The 17,810-nt window shown below is 50.4% G+C and overlaps 1 pseudogene; it reads right to left on the bottom strand.

The window, feature by feature from the left end:
* Positions 1–853: 853 nt before the first annotated feature.
* On the bottom strand, positions 854–17,412 carry LOC114081416 (ruvB-like 1; annotated as a pseudogene).
* Positions 17,413–17,810: the final 398 nt, after the last annotated feature.

The raw sequence follows: 17,810 nt of genomic DNA, 5'->3' as shown, positions 1-17,810 counted from the left end.
CTTACTGGTTTTGTTCCTGGAGAGACCTGCGTTCTCCTCAGTGTTTAGAGCAGCTCAACTCACAGTAGCCAAGCTACAGAACCAGACTAGGTGCCCCTCAGCAGATGGATGGATAAAGAAACTGTGGTCCCTATGCACAGTGGAATATTACTCAGCCATAAAGAAGAATGAAATGATGGCATTTGAAGGTCAATAGATGGAGCTGGAGGGGACTGTGCTGCATAAGTAAGCCAATTCCAAAAACCAAAGGCTGAGTGTCCTCTCTGACATGCAGATGCTGACTCACAATAGGGGAGAAGAGAATAGAATTTCATTGGATGAGACAAAGGGAAGGGAGGGGAGGGACTGGGGGATGCAGGAAAATAAATGGACGTCACTTTCCCATGTTCACATAGGAACACAACTAGGGACACCCCACAGCAGGGCCAGTCACAGGAATGAAAATCACACCCTGTGTAGGTGACATGACAGGATGCATACTGCTGTCATGGGGAGCTAAGAAGAACCAATTCAGAGACAAATGTGTGTTCCCACCTATGCCAAGGGACAAGGTGCAATGTCATTCAGTGTCCTCATTGAAGATGAAACGGGCTCTGCTGGCCTCTGGGAGCCAGTGTGAGGGAATTGACACTCAGGTCACCAGAGCGGCCCCACCTCCTCAGGCCTTTGCTCCTCACAGGAATTTCGAGCCTCAGAGGCCTGTGGAGACCCTGCCCATCAGGGACACGGCAGCTGCGGCCTTCAGTCCCCCTGCTGTCTCCTCTCAGGGGCAACATGCACTCCCTTCATCCCATCCCAACTTGTGACATCATGGGAGGGGACAGACCCGGGCAGCAGGGACAGCTGGCAGCACCTACCTGATAACACAGTGGCCTCGATTGGAGGCAAAAATCACGATGGGGGCGATGGAAGATTCCAGAGCTCAGTGCAGGGAGGTGAAGCCCTCGATGTCCAGCATGTGCACCTCGTCCACAAACAGCATGCTGGGGACCCTCTCAGCCACGCCCTGGTCGATGTACTTGTTCACCTTCTTGTTGATCTCACCTTGGACAGGGTCCCAGCCAGTGGGGGAAATGTCACCTGCTCTCTTCTCCACACCTAAATTCAATCAAGAACCAACCCTGCAGCCTGGTTCTCCTACTGGCTCTCTGACCCAAGGCTGGGTACTGGACCCATTCCAGGTTTGGTGTCATCGTTTGAAAACAAGAATCGTGCCAGCTGTGGTGGCACACGCCTATAACTCCAGCAGCCTGGGAGGTTGAGGCAGGAGGATCACAAATTGAAGACCAGCCTCAGCAACTTAGTAAGGCCCTGTGCAACTCAGTTGAGACCCTGTCTCTGAATAAAATACAGAATAGGGCTGGGGATGGGACTCAGGGTCAAGAGCCCATGAGTTGAATCCCTGTACCCTCATCTAAAAAAAATAAAACAGGCATGATCGCCCCCAAATGCCACAAAACACCTTTTGTGGAGCTGTGTGGGGCACAATGACCAGGAGCTGCCCCATCAAGCCCTGACCCTGATGCCAAGACACCTCATTTGGGAGCTCCAGGGAGATGTGTTTTCAAATGTGAATTCCCCTCTGCTGCACTCAGTCAAGGAGCTCTTTTGGGGGCCGTGCATGACAATGCTTAGGTTAATGAGCTTTCCATCAAGTGCAGTTAGAATCCTCTCCCCATGAAACCTGATCAAGGAGGGTGAGAGCAGGCCCTGCCTTAGCCCCAGAAACATCAGCCCTTACAGAACAGCAGACCCACCTCAGGTCTCAGCCCTCACCTTCCAAACCAGCGCCCCCTGTCATCAGGATGGAGCTGTTCCCAAAGAAATGGGATCTGAGGCCTGTCCTCTCCCAGAGCCATGATGCATGGCTCTCAAAACCGAGTTCAGTGACAGACCTGCTCTTGGCCACTCATGGAGGAAGCTTAGGCTGCTGTGAGGCCTCAAGGCAACAGTGGATTCATGTTGAACTTACGTTTTCAGGGAGTAAAGTGGTAATGGGCCCGAGACGGACATAAAACTGGGGAAGAGCCGGGCGCAGTGGCACACACCTGTCATCCCAGGAGCCGGGGAGGCTGAGGCAGGAGGATCATAAGTTGGAGGCGAGCCTCAGCAACCTAGCAAGGGCCTAAGAAACTCAGCCAGGCCCTGTCTCTAAATAAAAAATAAAAATGCTGGGACAGGGCTCAGTGGTCGAGGGCCCCTGAGTTCAATCACTGGCATCAAAAAATAAAAAATAATAAAAAAAAATAAGTCCACAAAGGAGCAAGGGAGACCCACTGCCTGGTGTCAAAGTCGGCACCTTTCTGGGGCCTCAAAGGAAGCAGATGCTGACCTCAGCGGGTCCAGAGCACACAGTTTGGCCACAGCTTCCTACGGGAGTGAAGACTCAGAGCCGCGCAGTGGGGGGGTGGGGGCTCTCAGAGCCAGGAGCATGTCAGAGGCAGGGCCTCAACTCGGCTCTGGGCTCAAGCTTTGCCATGCATCTTCCCTGTGATCTCTGTCTTCTTTGGCTTCATCAACTGGCCCATCATGGACAGGATGTCTAGTCTCCCCTGTAGGAGAGAGGACTTTCTAAGGCAGCTACCAAAGCCTATCCTCCTGCCTACTGAGGGTCCCTGATGTCACTCAACTTGGAAGCCTTAGGTGGACAGGCCCAGCACAGCTCCCCTGGGAAGGATGAGGGGCTCCTGAACTCAGAGGGATCCCCTCGAGGTTTCCCCTGACCTGCAAGAATCAAGCTGAGTCATGTTTGGTGGCACGTGTCTTTAAAACTCCTGGCGATTTGGGAGGCTGAGACAGAAGGACCGCAAGTTGGAGGCCAGCCTCAGAAACTTAGTGAGGTCCTGAGCAACTCAGCAAGACCCTGTCTCTAAATAAAATATAAAAAGGGCTGTAGATGGGGCTCCATGTGTAAGCACCCTGGGGTTTAAGCTTCAGTACAAAAAAAAAAAAAAAAACAAACCTCTGGCCAGGTAGGAAGAAACTCCAATCCCAAGAGTCTCTGGCCTCTCCTGGGCAAAGTTCTGTGGGACAAAAAGAAAAACCAGATTCCCGGCAGAAAGCCCATTCCTGGTGGGGAGGAGGAGACCCCCTTTAGGATGAAGAGCAAACCTGACTCTCTGTCCAGCGGGGCCCAGAGTAGCGCCAGCTGGGAGCTGGAGGACTCAGGGCTCAAGCTCTGCAGAGGCTGGGGCCTCTGTGAGGCTGTCTGAAGCCCTGTGAAGGCTCCCGCCAGGAACCCCCAGCCCAAGGTGGAGAGCAGCTCCCAGCAGGCTGGCAGGCTGCCAGGGGCAGACCATGCCCAGAGATCAGCTGTGACAGCATCTGGACATTGGGACAGGGGACGAAGCTCATGTCGTGCTCATTGCTGAGCATCCCAGAAGGCCTCCAGGAGGACAGCATGGCCCTGAACACTGGTTCTCAGGGCCTTGGGAATGTGCTGGACCACAAGGCCTGTCCCTGGTGCCTGGTGTTGGCCACGTCCAGGTCATGCAAAGTCCCATCCTAGATGACCTCCTTCTTCTTGTCCACGTCGCCCTTGGGCAGGGCATGTCCTCCTAGGCCTCCAGGTTGAACTCCGTGGCCAAGGAGTCGCACCTGCCTGCCTCTGCCAGCAGACCATGGGGCACCAGGACCACATAGAGCTCAGTGACAGAAAGGTCTCTGCTGCCCACTGAGGGCCCCCAATGTCACCCTCCACCTGTGCCCCATGGCCTGGTGCAACACTGGGCTCCCAGACCCGCCCAGCCAACACCTGAGACTTTCTGGAAGATTTTCTCCCCTTTCTTTTCACTCCTGATAAAAGAGCATTCAGGGGACTCACTGGAGCCTAGAGCCCGGGCTATTCTAGGTGGTGATTTATGGGTGACACAAGGCCTTAGGCTCATCCATGAACCAGGGAGGTGCAGCCACCCTGGGACGCAGCAGCAGATAGAGGAGGAGCCACCTGGTGCAGTCCCCAGGCTCAGGACTCAGGGAGGGACACCAGGGAGATAAAGGAAGATGGAAGACAACGCCTGGTGCAGCGGGAAGGGATGAAGGCTGTCTGGTCCCTGCCCCCCACAGGATTTGGGTCTTGAACACTCTGCCTGCTGAAGTCACCAGGAGAAGAAGACAGAGAAAAGCCAAGGTGACTTAGGTAAAGGGACAGCTGCTGAACTTTCCCCACCCACCTCCACTGAGCAATGTGACTCCCTGGTCACCCAGGTCTCCCTCTGCAGACCCTCAGGCATGGCACTGTCCCCCGGGAGCATATCTTCACAGCCCTGCTGTTGGCCTCCATGTAGATGACGTCCCTGGCCTCAACTTGCTTCTTCTGCAGACTTTCAAAAATGCTGGGGTTCAGCTAATACCAAACCAAACCAGACATAAGGGGACTCAGACAACCATGATGCAAATTCCAGTTCCTTCTGACCCCGAGGGAAGAAACTTTTCTGTAAGAGACCTGAGGGGCCAGGCACAGGGGTGCACACCTGTCATCCCAGGGACTTGGGAGGCTGAGGCAGGAGGATCGCCAAGTTGGAGGCCCGCCTCAGCAACTTAGCAAGGGGAAACTCTCTCTGAAAACAATACAAAGCAAAATAAAAAGGGCAGACTTCTGGCTCCCTGCTTAAGCACTACTGATTCAGTTCACAGGACTAAACATAAGAGAGAGACAGACAGACAGACACCTGAGGTAGCCAACCACCCCAGGAGTGGATGGGTATGAAGGTTTGTGGCAGGGCACAAGAGCCTGGACTGGGGGCTTAGCACACCAGGAGGTGAACCTGAGGGTGACCATGTCTGCCTGTAGGAGACAAGAGAACGTCACCATTACTCTTCCTTGCCTTGCCTTCAGGGGTTGCAAAGTGGTAGGAGCATTCTCACAGGGACCCGGCTGCTCTTAGAGAGTACATGTGTCCATGGCCACGCCCCACAGCACCCCCCAGGATCACCACTGCAGCTCCAGTCCTTGGGTTAGGGACACCAGAGCTTCCTGCTTAGCCACCTGAGGCTGCTTTTGATGTGGCCCGTGATTCCGGCTCTCTGGGCCTTGGTCTCCTCCTCTATGTGACAGCACCCAGAAGCACCCACAGAGGAGTCCAGCTCAGAAGGGAAATATAAGTTGGAATCCCCCCCAAACTGCCTGGGTCAGGAGGCTGAGGAAGGAGGATCGCCAAGGTGGAGGCCAGTCTAGACCACATAGCTAGTCCCTGGGGCTGGGGCACAGCTCAGTGGCAGAGCACTGGTTCACTATGGCCACAACTCTGGGTTTGAATCCCAGGACCAGAAGAAAGCAAATTCTGGCATCTTCCATACTTGGGCTGTGCACACACATCTTGGGGTGATGGTGCTAAACGGGGCCTTGCTCTTCCCTAGGGGTGTGCACTGGGCAAGGACAGCAGCCTCTACAGGACCCAGATGGCAGACAGGTCCTGAGGCTGAGCTTCCAGAGCAGCTGCTACAGATGGCCACCCTGTGGAAACACACCTGAACTCTGTCCCAGACAGAGTCTATAGTCAAAGGGGGGCAGCAGGGGACACAACACAGACTAACACCCAGTGCAGGGCTCCCTCAGCAGGAGGGGGCCCCCAAAAGGCCAATCCAGAAACAAAGTCAGTATGTGGTGGCCAAAGGCCAGGGGGAAGGACATCAGGTGGCCATTCATGGGAATTAGGTCCCTTGGAAGGTCATGACAATGTTCTAGAATTAAGATGGGGAGAGTAAACTATGTCATGCCTCAAAATCCTGTGGGCAACACACACTTAAAATGGGTGGATCATGTTCACAACTGCACCCCAACAGAGCTGCCAGGAGCTTGCCAGGGACCAGCCTCTCTGGTCTCCTTTGGGCATTTTGCAAACAGGACCAGGGGTGGGGAGTCCCCAGGCCAAGATTCATAAGCCTCCTTCAAACTCAGACACTTCACAACTCCACACAACGCACCTGAGGTCCTTCTGTCCCAATATCTCATCCATGTGGGAAAACTGCCCAGAAGGACTTGGGTTTGGGGGAGGCTGGGGGTACCAGAGATTGGACTCAGGGGCCCTCCACCACCAAGCCCCATCCCCAGCCCTGTTTGGCATTTTATTTAGAGTCAGGGTCTCACTGAGTTGCTCAGGGCTTCACTTTGGCTGAGGCTGGCTATGAACTCGCGATCCTCCTGCCTCAGCCTCCCAAGCTGCTGGGATCAGAGACAATTTTCCTCTTCTTCCATTAGGCTCTTTTCTTCAAGAAGCTGGACAAAGCAGACCGATGGATGGCTCAAATTTTCACTGTGTTCCTGTGTCCTCTCTCCTACAGGGAAGAGGACAATTTTTCTCTTTTCCTCTCAGGCACTTTTATATGGTTGATTTTCCAGATGAACTGGCTCAAGGTGTCATTCCTGAGAAGGGGCCACGTTCTCAGAACCTCATTAATCCAGGGTGGACAGGATGTGGGGAGGGATTAAAGAGAGAGAGGGAGAGAGAGAGAGAGAGAGAGAGAGAGAGAGAGAGAGAGAGAGGTTTGCAGAGCCAAGCTCCTGAGATGAAGGCCCCATTAGGAAACAGAAAAATAGCCCTTGGGAGAAGTGACATTTTCATGATCTCCATAAAGCAGTGACCGAGAAACCACCTCAGAGAATCAAAGAACCATAAAATTATAAAAGGGGGAAAGATGGAAAGATTCTATGGTGGATGGAGAGTGGTCTAGAGAAGAGAATCTGAGTCTCAGAGAGCTCAGAGGACTCTCAGGGGTCACCCAGCACCAGAGGACTCACAGTCACCCTGCCCCTCAGCCAGCACTGGATGCAGGATGACTGCAGAGCCCCTTTCTGAGCCTGAGGCCTTGATCTGGAAAACAGGGGAAATGAGATTTATGGCACCTGCACACATGGACACACAGCTGTGAGGAACCACAGGTAAAATACCTCCTGAAGCCCGCAGCAGGGGACCTGGGTATGCAGCAGGGGACAGGTACAGAGCTAGTGTGGGTCAATCATAACAACAGTGGATGAGTAAAAACATTATGAAAAAGAAAGAAAAAAGAAAACAAAATTATGTCCACTTTGACTTTATGGGGAGGTGAGGGGGCAGTATTAGGAATTGAAACCAGGGGTGACTTACACCTGAGCCCCATCCCCATCCCCATCCCCATTTTTTATTTAGACACAGGCTCTTCCTGAGCTGCTCAGGACCCTGACTAAGTTGATGAGGCTGGCCTCAACCTTGTGATCCTACTGCCTCAGCATCCTGAGCGGCTGGGATGACAGGAGTGCTCCACTGTGCCTGGCTGGCCAATGGTCATCATGCGGGGGATGAGATGGCAGAAGCAATTTGTTGACTTAACCACACAACTCCCAGGAGCAATGAGAAAAGAAAGAACTACTTGGACCTATGTCCAAGCCCTCTACAATGTGTCCCTTTATACTACACGGTGTTATCCTGAGTGTCCCATATGGCATCAACAGTGCAGAGACCAAGGAAAGAGGGACACAGAGGTCACACCACCTGCCTGGTGCCGCAGTGCCGAGGGCAGGGCTCAGGATGAACTCCCCTTGAGCTTTTTGGTGCCCTTGGCTGTCTTGAGCCCTATGATCACATGGCTGATGGTCTTGCTGTAGCCACCCATGGGGTTCTCGGTCTCACATGGCATGAGCTCGGTCACCCCCCCCATGGACCTCCTTGGCCTCTTTTATCCACAGCCCTGGGACGGATGGCCGATGGGGACACAGTGAGAAGCAGGACCATCCTTCTCTTCACATCCATCCCCTCCCCACCAACAACCTTCTTACCTCAACCTGCCACAGCACAAGAACTGACAAGTCACCTTACAGTACAACACGGAGCCACCATCATGGGTGGAGAGCAACACTACAGGGAGCGGTGGCCCACACCTGTCATCCCAGCTCGGGAGGCTGAGGCAGGAGGATGGTGAGCTGGAGGCCAGCTTCAGCAACCCAGTGAGTCCCTGATCAACTCAGTGAAACCCTGTCTCCAAATAAATTCAAAACAGGGCTGGGAGGTGGCTCTGTGGTTAGGTGCCCCGGGTTCAATCCCTGGTTCCCCTCCTCAAAAAAAAAAAAAAAAAAAAAGAAGAAGAAGAGATGAGGCTCGCTGCTCTCCTGACAAATGGGAAGGCCACAGAGGACTTCTTCTGGCAGGTGGCCATCGGGCTCTCTGTGAGCTGATATAGAAGTGTCCCAAAGGCAGAGACACATGGCCACAGGATCCGACATTCAGGCCACTTCCCACTGTTCAAGGGGGGGGGGCATTATCTTATCACACCATCCCTTGCCTTCTCTTCTCCAGAAACTTAACCAGGACAAGGACACTCAAGACAGGAAGCTAAAGGCCAGCTATCCTCTGCCTGTGATCCACCTGAGAGCCTATAAATGGGCCTTTTGGAAAACACCCAAAAGAGAAGCCACATTCTGTGTTTGATGAACCAAATTCCCAGCTCCTGAACCCCAAGACAAACTTCCCAAACAAAGCCCAGAGCAGCTACACACACCTCGAGTCCCCGCAGCTCTGAAGGCTGAGGCTGGAGGATCATGGGTTAGAGGCCAGCCTCCACAACACTGAGGCCCTGAGCAACTCAGAGAGACTCTGTCTCTAAATAAAATGCAAAATAGGGCTGTGGATGGGGCTCAGGGGTTGAGGGCCCCTAGGTTCAATCCCTGGTACAAAAAAAAAAAAAAAAATTCCCAGACAACATGAAGGTATCAGAAGTCTCTGTCAAGCTTGGAAAATTCTGGGCTTCTAAGCCTACTTTGATATTTTTTATAGAACCTTTTCTATTCAGCAAAGAGGAAATTCCTCCAAATGGAATGCCTGCCCATACTCACTGTCATGGGACAGTGATATGAAATTTTTCCAGGAGGGGAAGAAAGGCATCCCCGTCTCTCAGCCATTCATATTTGTCCAGAAGTTTCTCGGTGGTGACAAGTAGACAGAGGAAGGCCCAATGGACCATGGGCCCAGTTGGTGGCCAGGAGAGGGGCTGAAGGCACTGTCTCTGGCCATGACAGCACAAAGGACACGGGTTTCATCTGCTGGCTCCGGTTTCTAAGTCCCTGACAGGGACCTTTATCATGTCAAGGGAGTGGCACAGAGGGGACAGATGACCCTCTCTCCCTCCCTCTGCAGCTTCACAGGAAGTCAAAGGTGCAGGGACAGAAGGCTCCTGTCTTAGGGGAGGCCACAGCTTGCCCTTTCATTGTGTGGCAAAATCTAGAAGTTTCTCCTCACCTCCTGCCATCAAAAGCCCCTGCTGTGTCTCCCACCCCCCACCCCAGGAATGACTCCCATCAAATGTGCCTGGTGACCTCTACTTGTTCAAATTTTAAAGCATTTCAGTTCCTGCTGAGCCATTGAAACACAAGCAACTGTGTGAAGACCAGTTTTATCAGGTTTTTGTCTCACAAAAATGGGTTTTTTAACAAAAATTTTAAGTTGTAGATGGACACAATTCCTTTATTTTTTTTTATTTTTTATTTTTATGTGGTGCTGAGGATGGAATCCAGGGCCCCACACATGCTAAGTGGGTCTCTACCGCTGAGCCCCTGCCCCAGCCCAGAAAAATGGTGTTTTTAAAATTTAAGTTCTTAAAAATATTAATATTCAGGTATTTGAAAGGTTGTGATATCTTACTGGTCACATTTTTGGGGGGTTCTTTTTGGTACCAGGAATGGAATTAAGGGGCCCTCAACCCCTGACCCCCAGCCCCAGCCCCTTTTATATTTTATTTAAAGTCAAGGTCTCACTGAGTTGCTCAGGGTCTGGCTAAGTTGCTGAGGCTAGCCTCCAACTTACTATCCTCCTGCCTCAGCCTCCTGAGCTGTTGCAATATGGTTCACATGTTTAATTAATGAGTTAAATAAAATCACTGGCACATGTTTAATTAAGGAAAAGTAAGCCTGGCACCGCAGCACACATCTGTAGCCATAGTTACTCAGCATACTGAGGCAAGAGGATGGTTTGAACCCAGGAGTTTCAGGACTGCCTGGGAAACATAGTGAGACCCTGAAAAATAGGAAATGAAAAGGGAAAAGAGAAGGAGAAATGAGGAAAAAACAATAGAGAGAAAAATTTTAAATGTAAAACCCAGGTGTGGTTGTGCACATGCATAATCCCAGCACCTCAGGATGCTGAGGAAGGAGGATCGAGATTTGGAGGCCAGCCTTGGCAACTCAGAAAGACCTTGTCTCTACATAAAATATAAAAAGGGCTGGGGACGAAACTCAGGGTTGAAGTGACCCTGGGTTCAATCCATGGTAGCAAAAAATAAAAATAAAAAGCCTAAGTTCAATGTGACACAAAGCTTTGCTTCTGAACACAGTTCAGAATTAGAACTCTTCAGTTCAGCATTAGTGTCACAGAGGGGCTGGGGGTGGCTCAGTGGCCATGGTCCCGAGAGAGAGAGAGAGACCCATAGTTTAGTGCTTACATTGACCTGCTTGGGAAGATCAAGAGGCAGAGCCAGTCCCTCAGAGAGGCACCGCAGGAAGACACATTGCCAGCCACCAGAAAATCAGATGGCTGTGGGGGGTGAAACAGGGTCCCATGATATCTCCCCACTTCCAAATGCTGCACCCTCCCACTGCATTTTCTTTCCTTCAGCATTAAATCAAAAGCTCCCCAAGTAGATTTCTTAGTCTATTTATTTATTTATTATTTATTTCGGTACCAGAGATGGAACCCAGGGGCCCTCAACCACTGAGCCCTGTCCCCAGCCCTTTTTATATTTTAGTTAGAGACAGAGTCTCACTGAGTTGCTCAGGGCATCACTAAGTTGCTGAGGCTGGCCTCCAACTTGTGATCCTCCTACCTCAGCCTCCCAAGCTTCTGGGATGGCTGGCTGCTCTTGCCTGTCTTGTCAACAGCACCAAAAGAACACAAGCATTCCAATCAACACATCACAGAAGAATTTTTAAGATGAAACATTTCAAAGCACTGGAAAACCAACAGCCATCTGTCACTCCAACGTGACACTCACCGAGAGCCCTGCAAAAGTTCTCCATCAGTACCTCTGTCTTCTTGATCTCCATAGAGTAAACTTTGCTCCCCACCATGGTGCAGAAAGGCACCTTTCTCCCAAGCTCCTGAGCAATCGCCAGGGCCAGGGCTGTCTACAGAGGCAAGAAAGGAAAGATTTTTATTTTATAGTCTTGAAAACATAATTCAAAGCCATCTATAAAAAATTTATTCAAGAGGCTGAACATGGTGTCACGTACTTTTTATCCCTAAGACTCAGGAGGCTGAGGCAGGAGGATGGGAAGATGGAGGCCATTCTCAGCCACTTAGCAAGGCCCTGAGCTACTCAGTGAGATGTGTCTCTAAATAAAATATAAAAGGGTTGGGGATGGGGCTCAGTGGTTAAGCACCCCTGGGTTCAATCCCTGGGTTCAAAAAAAAGAAAAAAACAACAACACAAACAAATCAGGAAGGATTTATCACATGACCTTCATTTTATGTTAAAAGGCCAGGAAATAGTGGATAATATGTGAGGCCAAATCTGGAAGCAGTGTGTTGGTCTGCAAGCTCCCCTGGACCGTGCCCTGTGGTCAACTATAAATTGACACTCAGTAACCTAACTTAGGTTGGCAGATGCTAAAGAGAACCAGGTGGGACAGACATCTTGTCAAATACCAAGTTATGGAAAGCAAATGCTCTCAAGTGGGCCCAGGACTGGGAAATGCCATGGCCTCTGAGTGCCACTTCATCCTCCCTCATTTCTGAAACAAGAATGAGGTCAGACCCCAGGTGTGCAGGCCACGCAGAGCCTCCTGAGTTGCTGAGGGCGTCACTAAGTTTCTGAGGCTGGCCTCCAACATTTGATCCTCCTGCCTCAGACTCCGAACATGCTGGGACAAGGCCAACTGGAGCTGCTGCTTCAAAGATGGCCCAGGGAAGGCTCCTCTTAGATTTTCTTTTCAATGCCAACCTGGGGGATGATCACCGATCACTGTGGGGCAAAATCCATTAGCCCATGGGGCAGAGGCTGGTTCTAGTTCTGATATCCCCCCTGTTTTCCAATGTGGTCTTGAGCACACAATAGTGCTAATGCTGGATGGCCTCATCTGATGAACTAAAATACAGTTTAGATTACAAGGAGCCAATGAGCTGCCCACAGGATGGTTTGGTTGGGACCATGTAGTCTTAAAAGTGCCTTTAAACTTGCATTTTTTGTGGGGGGATTGAACCCAGGGGCCTTCAGCCTATGAGCCCCATCCTCAGCCCTATTGGGTATTTTATTTAGAGACATGATCTCCCTGAGTTACTGGGGGCCTCGCTTTTGCTGAGGCTGGCCTCAAACTTGCTATCCTCCTGCCTCAGCCTCCCGAGCCAGCTACTGGGATTGAAGGCATGTGCCACTGTGCCCAGCTCTTGCCATTTTTTGAACCTTAGGAACTTTCATGTGGAAATCCAGCTATTTGGCTTCTTTTGAGAAACCAGGTCTGGACCCAGTGGCCCTCTTTTAGTGACAAGGCACCACATTTTTGGGCTTAGCCAGTCCCTTTGCTTGCCTTGCATCCCAAATGCTTAGGCACCTGAGTGGGCAAGCCCAAAGCATGTGTTCTAATAGCAAATGGAAAATGTCTAGAATAGAACACAGAGGGATGTGATTCCAACACCACAAGGCCCAGGGGAGGCCACAGGCAGCTCTGCCCACCTGTTTTATTTTGCTGGTTCTGGGAATGGAACCCAGAGCCTTGTATGTGCCAGGCAGCTGCTCCAACACTGAGCCCCAGGCCCAGCATTTTCATTTAAAGACAGGGTCTCACTGAGCCTCTGAGGCTGGACTCCACCTTGAGATCCTCCTGCTTCAGCCTCCCAAGTTTCTGGGTTTACAGGTGTGAGCCATAGTGCCTGGTTTTCATGTCCACCTTCTACCCAAAATGTCTCTTCCCTGTTCTTTCACAGCCCCCAACTCCCCATTCTCAGTTTCCAGTGTCAAAATAGTGACCACGTCCCACTGAACAGCGTCCCTGCCTCCCTCCACGTAATACTGAAGGGGTGATCATTACCCTTCCATTCAAATAGGATCAATACTTGGTTAATAATGGTTCCATGTCTGTCCATCTTTCTCCAATTAAAAGCTCATGGAAGGGGCTGGGCTGGGGCTGGGGCTCAGTGGTGGAGCACTCACCTAGCATGTGCACAGCCCTGGGTTTCATCCTCAGTGCCACATAATAGTAAATAAACAAAACAAAGGTATTGTGTCCAACTACAACTAAAAAATATGATATTATTAAAAAAAAAACTCATGGAAGAAAAGCCACATACACCTACCCTTTCCTATGGAGCTCTATAAATCTCACTGGTCTTTGCATAGGGTGTCATCTTGAAAGTCTAACTTGTATTTTTTTTAATATTTTAATATTATCAGGCCTCCCAGCTAATCAATCAATACCCACCAAGACGCAACCCAGACCTTTATGGTGTTTACTTTTGAACAGGGTTGCATTATTTATATTTATTTTTTTTTCTTCAAAACAAGTTTAATTTTGTTCCAGCCCTAAATTAGGGGAAGAACTTATTTCTTAAAAAAAATGCTCAAAAATCAGGCCATTATAAAGTTAAGCACCCCTCCCCTTAGCAAAAAATATTGAACTGATATAGGTGACTGAACTGATATAACTGATTTAGGTGTAGATGGACACAACACAATGCCTTTATCTTTATATGGTTCTGAGGATCGAACCGGGTACCACCCGTGCTAGGTGAGTGCTCTACCACTGAGCCACAATCCCAGCCCATTAACTTGTATTTTATGGATTAAGAAACTGAGAGCTGGGTGTGGGGGTACACGTTTGTCATCCCAGCAGCTTGGGATGCTGAGCTGGGAGGATGGCTAGTTGGAGGCCAGCCTCAGCAACTTAGCAAGGCCCTTAGCAACTCAGCAAGACACTGTCTCTAAATAAAATACAAAAATGGCTGAGGACGGGGCTCAGGGGTTAAGCACCCTTGGGTTTGATCCCTGGTAGCCAAAAAAAAAAAAAGGATTTCTCAGTCTTTCCTCTGTTTTGGGGGGACAGCCTTGTAGTGCAATTTGCTTAGCAGCATCATTGGCCTCTAACACTAGATGCCACGAGTCCCCCCACCACGTTTTGAAAACCACAAGAGATGATTCTCCAGATACTGGCAAATATCTCCTGGGGGGCAAAACCAGTCCAGGTTGAAAATCACTGCAGAGCTAATCTCACCTAGCTGGACTTCCAGAAAGAGCACACAGAGAACAGGAACAGCCCACAGCTCAGGGGTTCAGAGCTGGCAACTGTCCACACCAACGACACCAAACATTGAGACTCAGAAAGCCCTGTGGCCATCAAGAAAGGGAAATCAGGGGAGGGCGCCCTATCCAAAAGTACGTCCAAAACATCCAGAAAGAAAGGTTTCAACCCTGGAAATCAGACTTCTTAAGAGCAACACTGGAAGATAAAAAGTACCAAATAACACTGAGAGAAACAGCACTGAAGGAAACAGCTATCATGCTGGTGCTGTGGCGCAGGCCTGTCATCCTGGTGGCTTGGGAGGCTGAGGCAGGAGGATCACGAGTTGGAGGCCAGACTCAGCAAAAGCGAAGCCCTAAGCAACTAAGTGAGACATTGTCTCTAAATAAAATGCAAAAAGGGCTGAGGATGGGGCTCAGGAGTCGAGAGCTCCTGGGTTCAATTCTTGGGGTTCAATTCTTGGTAAGCCTCCCCCCCAAAAAAAAATGGAAGACGACTTGGACATGCTAATGTTCCTGTAAGTGCACACTGTATAGCATTCCAGCCTCAAAAAACTTCCCCCAGACTCAAGACTTCTTCATCCACCATCAGACACCACACAACACACCCTGGCAACTCCATATGTACAACTTCAAAATTAGAATTCAAGCTTTTATTTCACAGCTGATTGTGTTTCTGCTTCTGAAAGGTCAGGAGCCTGCCCCAGGTCTCCCAACTGAACAATCAATACACACCAAGACACAGCCCAGAACTTTAGGGTGTTTATTTTTGAACAGGGTCACATTAAGTCACTTAGAGCCTAGTGAAACTGCTGAGGCTGGCCTCCAACATGTGATCCTCCTCTCTTAGCCTCCAGAGTCACTGAGATGACAGGCAGGGGCCACCACCCCTTGTAAGAGCCCACTTCTTTACATACAAGAGTGCAGGCTCCTACTCTCCTGTGCCAAGAGGCCCTTCCAGAGAACAAGCCATGCCCAGACCAGGAGCTCTGGGAAGCCTAAGGATCTGGCCAATCCCCTTGCAGATCGCAAAAAGCTCCACCATGTGTCCTCTTTTGTCCCCTGGAAAGCCCAAATTGGGGGGAATTATCAAACCCTCTGCCCAATTCCAGCATTTATAATCAGTCAGCAGTTTGAAGCTCAGACTCAACTGAGCCATTTTGTGCCATCAGGAGACTTCCTGTTTCTCTGCCCAGAAAACACTAGAAGCCCCTTGAAGATCAAAATTGTGTTTCTGTTATTTGTCAATCATGCACGTAGCCAAAATAGTGGTGGGCAAATTTCACATTCAAAAAAATACTGGCTGACTCATTTTCCCCATCCAAAAATGTGCCACAGAAGATTTTTTAATATTTTTTTAAATTGTGCATGGACATAATATCTTTGTTTCAATTTTTTAATATTTATTTTTTAGTTGTAGTTGGACACAATACTTTTATTTCACTTATTTATTTTTATGTGGTGCTGAGGATCGAACCCAGGGTCCTGCACATGCGAGGCGAGCACTCTACCACTGAGCCACAGCCACAGCCCGTCACAAATTTTTACGAGTCCCTGGACCAACAGAAATGGATTTTCAGCTGGGCGCGGTGGTGCATGTCTATAATCCTACCACTCAGGAGGCTGAGGCAGGAGGATCACGAGGTGGAGGCCAGCCTCAGCAACATAGCAATACCCTCAGCAACTTTAGCAAGACCCTGGCTCTAAATAAAATACAAACATGGGAAGTGATTCAGTGTTGATTGCCCCCAAGTTCAATCACTGGTTAAAAAAAAAAAGAAGAAGAGAAAAGAAAAGGAAAAGAGATGCATTTCTCAAGCAAAGGAGACTTGAAAGAGTTCAAGGACCATCCCAGAGACAAGACCCCTCTCAGGACTTTCCCCTCCCTCTGACCAGGATGATTTTCATTCTAGAAGTATGAGTTGAGATCAGATTCCTTTCTTAAACACACATGTGACCCACGTCGCTAAACAAAGACTAGTTAAGATGCATATTCCAACTGGCTTCAATGTGAGAATCGTCCTCTTGGGCAGCAGAAATCAATGAGAACACAAGCACCTTTCCAGTTCCCAGGGGTTAGGGTCACAGCAAGGCTCTTCCTGCCATTTTCCTGCTTTCGATTAATTCTTCTATGATGTCACATGCCTGCAGCACAGAGGGGAGAAATGGTCACTATTACTGTGTTTCAGTGGGGAAAAAATGCAGTCCCTGGTCCAAACAATTCACAGACTCGTCCAACCAACCCTGAGAGCCAGCACCCTCCAGGCACAGCTCTGGGTGCCCAGACAGTGGAGGTGAGAGAGAAAAGTCTGCTGGGCACAGTGGCCCACACCTGTGATCCCAGGGACTTGGGAGGCTGAGGCAGGAGGATCTCAGTTCAAAACCAGCCTCAGACAAAGTGAGGCCCTGAGCAACTCAGAGAGACCCTGTCTCTAAATAAAATGCAAAATAGGGCTGGGGAGGGGCTCAGGGGTTTAGGGCTCCCCCCGCCCTCCAAAAAAGACATAGACAAGAAACCAGAGGCTTTTCTTTGGCCCTTTCTGTTACTAGGAGGCTCCAAGGCCACAGTCACAAGCTCATATAAATTGCAGGTTTCTGTAGCTGCTCAGCCTCCAGGGAGACCATGGGCCATGACTCTAGGGTCCAGCAGCTTAGAGGTGGTGGAGTGCAAACCTCCAGCTGTCATTACTAAACTCGGTGGCCTATAGATAGGCCATTTTTTTCTGCTAATAATAATAATAATAATAATAATAATAAATAATAATAAAAAATACCATAACTGCAGGGACTTGGTACAGTTGCCACTTAACAAAAGTAGAACTTACTGGTAAAAGGATGGTTAGGGTTAGGGCACGATGGTGCAGGCCTGTCATCCCAGGGCACCTGGAGGCTGAGGCAGGAGGACTGTAAGGTGGAGGCCAGCGTCAGCAGCTCAGCCAGATCCTGTCTCGGAATAAACACAAAAGGGGCCACAGTGTGGTTCTGTGGGCAGCGCCCCCGGGGTCAACGCCGGGCACCAAAGTGACACTGAGTCGGGGCGAATGCCGGGAAGGTCCCCACGCCCCCCAGCCCCGCCCGCCATCCCTCTCATGCATTCTCCTGGCCCAGGAGCCCCGAGGCCGCCTGCTTGATCAGGGCACTCTCGTTGAGGCCCAGCCCCTTCCCGTGGCTGTGCGACGCGATGCGCGGCATCTTCGTGGTGCTCTCCACCTCCTCGATCTTCAAAGTGCCAGCCAGAGCCCAACCAGTGCAGGAGCCACTACCCTGCACCCGCCCAGGGGTTACCAAGGGCCATTACAAGGGCGGCTGGCAAGAGCCCGGTGCCCCATTGGAGGATATTGGAACACCGCCACTCTCCATTGGCTCAGGCATGTGCTCATCGCAGCTGCCGGTAGAGCTCCGCCCACACACTTCCCGCTGTGTCTCTGGGTTGACTTCCCTGGCAACAGGTTCTTCCAGCTAGCTCTGAGGGTGTGATTGCAGGAGGGAGCCAAGAGTTTTGCTGCCTGGCTGAAGAGCTGAGCCCAGGGGGTGGGTGGCCCCGAGGAGCGTTATTCTGGGTGTTTATTTGGTACCAAGGATTAAAACCAGGGGCTCTAAATCACTGAGCCCCAGCT

This window comes from Marmota flaviventris, unplaced genomic scaffold (assembly GCF_047511675.1).
Source record: "Marmota flaviventris isolate mMarFla1 unplaced genomic scaffold, mMarFla1.hap1 Scaffold_48, whole genome shotgun sequence".
Lineage (NCBI taxonomy): Eukaryota > Metazoa > Chordata > Mammalia > Rodentia > Sciuridae > Marmota > Marmota flaviventris.
Note: the sequence above shows the minus strand (reverse complement) of the source record. Positions and strands in the feature narration are given on the sequence as shown.